An 8,548-nucleotide genomic window follows, 5' to 3' on the forward strand; every position below is an offset into this window, starting at 1 on the left:
TAATTGTTTAAGGTGTTTCTATTAAATTAAGAGAATTATTAAACTCTCTAATACATTCTTAGTGGTTGAAATTTATTTAAATTTATAAAATTAATAGAGAAATTCATTAAATACAAGGTGGGACCCATTAAAATTGTGTTTTCTAATAAATTTGAATCAATAATTAAAAGAATGTTAAAAAGGTTGTGTTATTATTTCTCTTAAACTAAATTAGTCTTTCCTTGTTGATTAGCAATGCTCATTTTAGCTTAACTAAAAAATGCTTAATTGATATAGTAACATTTTTCATAGTTTATCAGTGTTATTAATTTGATCAAATTAATATGGTAAACTAATGAAATCATCAATTTGATCTAATAAAGATATTTCAAGAGATGAAAGTGAAACTTTTAAATTTGAAGAATGAAACTGAAACTAGAAAAACAAGATAAAAGTATATCTTTTTGTTTTGAATTTCTTCACTTCTTTTATTTTTTTCCCTTTTGTGTTTGTGTCTGAATTTTCCCACGTCCCCTTCTCTGCTTCTATAAATACCTCTGCTACGTCCCTCCCCACCATGTATCAGAAGCATTTAATGTTCCATAATGGTAGCTAGCTATAGCCAGCTTTTTTTTTTAAAAGGGTTATTAGCTTTGCTGCACCTTCCTCGTGTGTGCTGTTGTGCTGCTCTTGTTTTTTAGTGTGGAAGAATCTGTAAAGCTCAGGAGGGATAGCGCCATGGATGATCTCTTCTCCACTCTTGATCTTCTCTTGCGCTATCCATCCTGAGTTTCATGGCTTCTATCCACACACAATGGAAGAAGCTCCTCTCTGTTTTTTGCCTCTATATTTGCCTGAATCTTGACTTTTCAGGAGACACCCCCCAAAGGAAAAAGAAATTGGTCTCTTAATCATCATGCCCTACTCTATACACTAGTCAAGGTTCTTTGGGTTTTACTTCTTTTGTTCTGCTTCTTTCTTTCTTGTTTTTTATGGCTATTTTAGTGACTAATTAACATCTTTTGTTTTTTGTAGTTTTGTTTCCCCAAGTGAAAGAGAGTGCCTAAGGATGAAGTAATAAGTGGAAGAAAGTAGACACCAAAATGTGTTAAGCCTCTTGGGTTGTGTAGAGTGATTCTCTCTTTAATTTGCTTCAAAGTTTTCTCTTTTTAAAGTGTATTTTAAAAGTTGATGACTAGCCAAAATTTGGTATCTGTTAATGTCTATCTAACACTATATCCATATATGCTACAATATAAGTTCAAGTAAGTAAACTCAGAAGATCAAATGAATGGTTCTCTTTACAAATCTTGAACTATTTTCTAGCTAGCTTCTCCTTCTAGCTTGTAACCATGATGCTTAGAAGTTAGATCATGATTCAGGATGTATACAATGTTTCTTTTTTGTTTCCTTCTTCACTAAAGTTCACCATAAAAGGCAAATGCTTCACTACTAAAGTAAAAGTATATATACATCCAATGATCCCCATAACTTTTTGTGTTGATGTTTAAAAAGGGTTAATTTAATTTCTTAATTTTGTGTGTTGATGTTGAAAAAGGGTTAATTTAATTGCTTGAGAAGAAGAGAGACTTCTCAGTTCCATTCTTCATGGTTTTTGAACTAAGACTAGTTACTTTTTTCCATTATTTTGATGGCCCTTGATATAACTCGGCATCATCCTCAAACATCGCAAGAATAGGAGGAAGATTGTATACAAAAAAAGATGGAAAAAAAAATTGATATAATATAAGCCGAACTTTGCCACTATATCACGTGGGATTGTAGACTAGAGATGTTGACTAGTCCCAACTTCGTGTGTGTTACGGTCTAAGTCCAAATTCCCATGATTTGGATTGCCCAACGTTAAAGCTAAGGTTTGCGCAATTCTATTTGTCTGCCCCCACTCCTTAGGTTTGTGATATACTGTATTTTCCCTTTTGATTTGAGTGGGGATTCTAGATTAGACATTGCACATGTGTAATTTGGGATTCACGTATATATCATCAATCAAACTTAGAGCAATATATTGTTGTCAAATGTCAACTGTGAACAATAGCCACCCACAAAAATTAGCATTTGTTATTCGATTCTTGTCGTTGGAATTTGGAAGAGTTAGGGTACACATCATGTAACAATTTATTTTTTGTTCAAGAGGAGGTTCAAGTAAGCTTTACAAGATACACCAAAGAAAAAGGGAGCTTTACAAAGAAGAAAGAGAAGGTGGAGAAGAAGATGAAAAAAGGGGTAGAGCGCAAGTAACAAGAGATGAATTTCACGCACTTACAAGTCACAATTTATGTCTCACAATTTGATAGACTGAATTTATTTGAGGGGACCACTTGTGAATATATAGTACGTTATACTAGTAAAGAATAAAATATTCATCTGACCCTTGATATTGATATCACATGGCAATTAATGTTCGACCTTGTAGGAAAAAGAATCTGCAGCTCAAAAAGTTCGTACCATCAATTAATTAGATTAACAATATTACAAAAAATTAAATGTACAAAAAAATCAAAGGGAGTAATTCTTAACTTTAATAACTGTTTGTTAATTAATTTTATCTTTGACATCGTTGTGTGGTAATTTATTTGATCGCTAATATTATGTACATAAGACAGTAAAAAAATATTAATGAACAAAAGTGTAGTAAGACACTTTAGTAACTTATAAGTTGCTATTTTGACTAGCCTATTTTGACTTTTTATTATTATGTTAGAGGCTAATTAAATTGATTGTAGTCATTAGGGCTCGTTTAATGATGAGAGATTGAATAGTATGCATGAGATCTTTGATTCTATGATACAAGCGTACATATATAAAAGAGACTAAATCTTTGGTTCCAACTTTAGTATAACAATCGTACATATAAAAAATATTTTAAAAAAATAAGATTAATAAATAAGGTGTCTTCACCATTTGGGGAAAAAAACATTTGAAAACAAAACCTTTTTCAACTAAAGTCTTTGAAATCAATTTTGGGCTTGGAAGTCAATTAATTAAAGTGATAATACTTGATTTTTAGAAAATTGTCATCCTTAATTGAATATGCAAAACAAATGTAATTTTGTTTTATTGTTTAACTTGTAAAAAATGTATTAGAAAGATAATTTGTGTGTGTTTGTACTCTAATTAAGAGTGATTCTTGCTCCTAGTATTTCTGGGTATAATGAATAATTTCAAAGTTGCATATATATTCTTTTTTTGGAAAAATTGAGTTTTTTTTATTCTTATATTTGAAGATTATCAGTTTGTCTTCTTAACCAACCTTTCCTTGCAATAGAGGATTGATGGAGCGCTTTTTATTTGAAAAAATAATTTAATTTTTTAATTTGAGAATTTTGGGATTTAGCAGATTTTCCCAACAAACAGAATTTTGGGGTTGTAGAAATACGCTAATTTTGTAGAATGTGAGACATCATCCCTCAGATATCGATCAGCGTATTTTGAGGCAAACTGATGCCATTTAGATGAGTCTCCAACATAGCAGTTTCTTTTATACCGACATTGCTATGAATAATTCTCCTGAGGCTATTTCGTGGGTGCCTCCTCCTAGCCAATAATACAAGCTTAATTGTGATGGTTCTGTTCAGGAGCAAAGGAGTATTGTATTGCAGCTGCAGGTGGAGTTTTTAAGAGACCATAGTGGATGAGTTCTTTTTGCCTTTGCTTCCAAATTAGGCTCGTGCTAGCTCTGTGGTGCAAGCTGAGCTTTGGGCGATTCTGCTAGGAATCCGAATTGCTTGGAGTCGTTATTTTAAAACTTTTGTTGTAGAATCTGATTTGCAGGTTAAAATTCATCCTTGTTCTGGATTGATTCATATGGTTCCTTTCAGTTGGAGGTAGTTTCTCTTGGTGTATTTTTTTTTCAATAAATGTTACTGATTAGTTTTATTTATTAGCAGGAAAGATCAAACCATGACATTTTCTCCCTTCCCTAGTTACTTTCTTAACCATTCAATCAAACTTATATCTCATACTGTTAGGGAAGAGAATTAAGTTTTTGATGCTTTAGCTGGCTATGCACAATCCGATAGACTTCATATTTTTTTCATGTTGTGTCTTCTTTTCTTATTTATGTCATTTTGGCGTATGTAATTTCTACCACTTATCCATGCGAGTTTTAGTTGTTTTGGGGTTCATTTCCTTCTTTCCGCACAAAAAAATAAAAATAAAAATCCCAAAGCATTGAATTAATGGAGCACCATGCTTGTATTAATCTAACTTTTTTTTTTAAAAAAAAGGAATTAATCTAAACTTTTATGAAATCATTTTTTATATATTTGAAATGAACCTCTTGGGATTAATCAATATCATAGCCAACACTCTTGAAAACATAGGACTAATATTGAAGTGTAAATCTTGAATTAATTCATTTTTATCTAAAGGATAACTTAACAATTAATCCAAATGAAAAAATATGGACTTAGGTCTAACTACACGAAGAAAAAAATAAGGAAGCGTTAGGATAATGGAATATATCCAACGTAGCAAAATAAATAAAATATAAATATAAGCAAACAACATAAGTAGCAAAAAAGTAGGGTTAGGCCCAATGAAATTTAAGAAACAAAAGTTAGTGCAATTGCTTTATGCTACCTATTTATGTTTAGTGCATCCAAATTTTTTTTTATGTCCCCATCTTATCCTTCTTTCCTCGCTCACTTTCTTCTTCTCTCCATTTTCCCATTCACTACATCACACCTTCTTATTGTAGCCACTAATTCCCTCCCTTGCACCTTTATGTCACCGTCACAACATCCTCCACCTTCAAATTTAGGATTCAGAGTTATGGTTTCATAATTTTGGATTGAGTAAGCTAGAAACCAAATGTATTTTGGATTATTCAATATGGAATGATGAAACCATAACTTTTAATCCAGAATCCAAATGTGGAGAAGGTTGTGGTGATGATGCAAGCGAGGGAAGGCATTAGTGGCGATGACGAGAAGGTGCGATACAATGAAGAGGAAGAGAGTGGGAGAGGGAAAAGGGGTGAAATGGGGATACCAAAATTTTTGGAGGTGTACTAAGCAAGAAATTGAGTGCATAAAGCAAATGTCAAAAGTTAGAATAAGTAAAAAAGTAGAAGTATTTAAATCTAAGGATCCATTTGATTTGTTAAAAATTATGATATTAGATAAAATAAATATTTTTGTTCCATGTTTGATTTGAAAAAGGATAAGGGGACAACACAAATCAAGCATATCAGAACAAAACAAAATCTCTATTTTTTATTACTTAAAAAATCATGAAACAATTTTTTATCCCAGGTACAAAGTATTAAAAAGACACACATATTTTTATTTCTATCTTTTTAATAATCGAAAAAATAGTAACTAACCAACTTAATCATTTTAAAAAGGAAACACTAATTTTTTTTATTCTAATCTATCTCTATTTTTATTTCGGTAAACTCATTAAATTTAATATAGATTATATTAATATAATTAATTAGGTATTTTAGTATTTTTATATTATTTTACTTGTGTTGTCCATTATTCATCAAACAATATACATGATAAAAAATTGTCATGTAATGTATATTTTTGTCATGTGTTGTTTTCCTTGTCCTGTATGGTACCATAAGTTTACGAATCAAACAAATCCTAAGCCTATTACAAAATAAGAAATGCTAGTGGCACTTTTTTTAAGACTCTCCATGATTGATTAGAATTTATTGAAAATCACCATTTTTGATAGGTTTTGCTTATCATTTAATGATTCTCTCTCCTAATTTATATTAAATGAGAAGTAAAATCTACCAAAAATTAATGATTTCCAATAATTTCTAATCAATTATAGAGAAAATCTTTGAGGGAGAGTGTGAGAGAAAGTGTAGCTAACATTCATCTTTCAGTGGTATTTTTTTTAAAACTAGTTAAATTTTTATGAAAAGTTAACAGTTAACACAATGAAAATAAATTTCCATTGTGTATAGTTTCATAATATACAACGAAAACTTGTTTTTTTCTTTTCCAGGTATGATGAATTTACACCTTATAACTTAATGAAAACATTTTTATTTTATTTTATTGTGCATTGGCTACAATAGAAACATATTTCTATCAAGAATGTTTCTATAATTTTTTGAAAACCTTGGGGGGTTAACTTAGACATAAATGGGTGGGAATAACTTGAAAAAAAAATAAAAAAGGACATTGTTATTCTTACTTCTATTTCTACTCTTCCAACCCTTCACATTTTTAGAGACATTAACTTACATAATTGCCCTTAGTTCTATTTCCCCACACCCCTACCTCTTCCCCTCCCTTCATTCAACCACTCTCTCCCCACCTTAATTTTTTATTTCCATTTTCTCACCCAAACAACTATGTTGCTGTCTGTTGAGGTCACCATCCTTGTTTATTGAACTTGACGTAGCTATTTGTTGAGCTCCTGACATTGTTTGTGATTATTGCCACAAGAAGAGGAAGCTATATTTTTGGTAAGTCTTTTTCTTAAAAAAATGCATATCCAACGAAAACTCAATGCATTGTGTCAAAATACCATCACTACTAGGAAAGTGGTTTTCCACGTCGGTTAAATTCGACTTTCTACGTTGATTATGAATCGTCTTCGTTGCGTACATTGTAAAATATGGAAGACTCTACGACGACGGTTCTGCAACCGTCTTAGAATGTGTAACATTCTAAGACGGGTTTGATGATATAACCGTCTTAGAATGTGCTACAACATTCTAAGACGATTTTTCCGACATAACCGTTCTAGAATGATTTTTTTTATTTTCTTTCATTGCCACCTATTTTACAATAATTTAGATCATTGAATCATGAAAATTAAAATATGTTATACACTAAATCTTTTACAAATAATTTGTCCATGAAATCTAACATCAAATCTCAAAAATAATTTTAAAAATAACCCAAAAAATTATATTCTTATTTTTTTAACAAAATCAACAGAGAAGGAAACAATAAATTTATTAATTGAGGACAACCTAAACTGTAGATTATCCATTGATAGAAGTTAAATTAAAACATTACATTATTACTGAACACTACTAGGTGAAACTTATGGCCATGAAGTCCCAATTTTTTATTTCATAGCAACTAATTAATTCCAAACTAATGCCCATGTTAGTAAAACATGAACGACATTATAAATAATTTATACACTTTGACAATTGAGTAACATATTTTATGTGATCTTCATCAATCTAACCATTGACTTGTGAGAAATACAATGTTCATGAATATCAAATTTCAAATAAATTGGTTATTGCTATGCCAAAATCTAGTAGAATGCATGAGTTGAAGAAAACCTCAAGCTTCTGAATTAAGTTTCCCTTGTCAACCTCCTCGGTCATCTGAAGATGCTTGGTGCCACATCGTGCTGCCACAATGTTGTAAGGGCTGAGAGTGATGGTTATTCCATAACAGAACTTAGCACACAACTCAAATGCCTCAATCTCACCAAGGAAATTAGGGAGCTAGATTATTTGGTGCTGAGAAGACGAATCAGGAGATTCTGAACATAGCTTTTGTAGCCTCAAACATTTGGACAACAAGGGAAACTGAACAACATCACCATGAACTTTAGAATAAGTACTAACAACAAACTAAACAACATAGAACAATTTTTATGATTAACAATTTCACATACCTTGTGAAGAAGATATCTACTTACTCACTTGTATACAAAAGAAAATATATACTATATTCATTAACCAGAAGAAAAAAATATACATAATCTAAGAAGAAAGAATCAAATAGATGAGTTAATTAATGTCGCACCTTACTGCTTTTGCAGTGTAGAATATATCAGGACGAGATCCTAGTTTCATGAACTTCATGGCTTTCAGTTTCTTATAATCTAAATCATGCACTAATTATCACTAGCCACTTGCATAATAATTCACTTGCTAACATAGAAGAAGTGCAACAAACAGATAATGAAATAAATTCTAAACAAATACCAAAGCAAGAAACAGATTTTGCTGCTGAGTTATACACTAAATGGTATACATGGACAATTTTAAGCTGTGTTGAAAATTAGAAAATCAAGGGACACATAATAAAATAAATATTTTAAGGGTCAACTAATATACTTGAAATTTAGATCAATCATTGAGTGAAGAAAAAAAATACATAAACAAATTTGTAACTAGTTTATGCATAAGATGATGTCATATGTTAGTGCTAATATGAGCATTCTCTCTCTTCAAGAACAGAAATGCTTAAATGGAAATAGAATGACATAAACAATATAAAAATACCCACCATTGTTTTGTTGCTAGGCAATAATAGCGTTGTTGTTCATGTCACTTGGACTGCATGTAGGAGAATTAACTCCACTGGAGGAGCTTGTGTTAGAGTCCAGGGCTTGATGACTAAGGTTCGACCACTTCGATGTTGTCCACTATCCTCTGGTCGAAGCATGTTCCTTGCGTTTAGAGGTATAATTTCTTGGAACCTAAGTTGCAATGCAACAAAAACAAAATTATTAGTATATTTCATTATTTTACCCTCAAAAAGAAAGAATTTAAATTTATTTTCACATGGACATTATTTCAATTCCCTATAACGATTAGGGGAAAAATTGT

General features: G+C 31.0%; 1 long non-coding RNA gene across 1 annotated transcript; it reads left to right on the forward strand.

The window, feature by feature from the left end:
* Positions 1-575: 575 nt before the first annotated feature.
* On the forward strand, positions 576-1,287 carry LOC114416455. Its single transcript, XR_003667473.1, has 2 exons — positions 576-921; positions 1,015-1,287. It is a non-coding gene; the product is annotated as an uncharacterized LOC114416455 (long non-coding RNA).
* Positions 1,288-8,548: the final 7,261 nt, after the last annotated feature.

The sequence above is a fragment of the Glycine soja genome, chromosome 1 (assembly GCF_004193775.1).
Source record: "Glycine soja cultivar W05 chromosome 1, ASM419377v2, whole genome shotgun sequence".
In the NCBI taxonomy this organism is placed as follows: Eukaryota; Viridiplantae; Streptophyta; class Magnoliopsida; order Fabales; family Fabaceae; genus Glycine; species Glycine soja.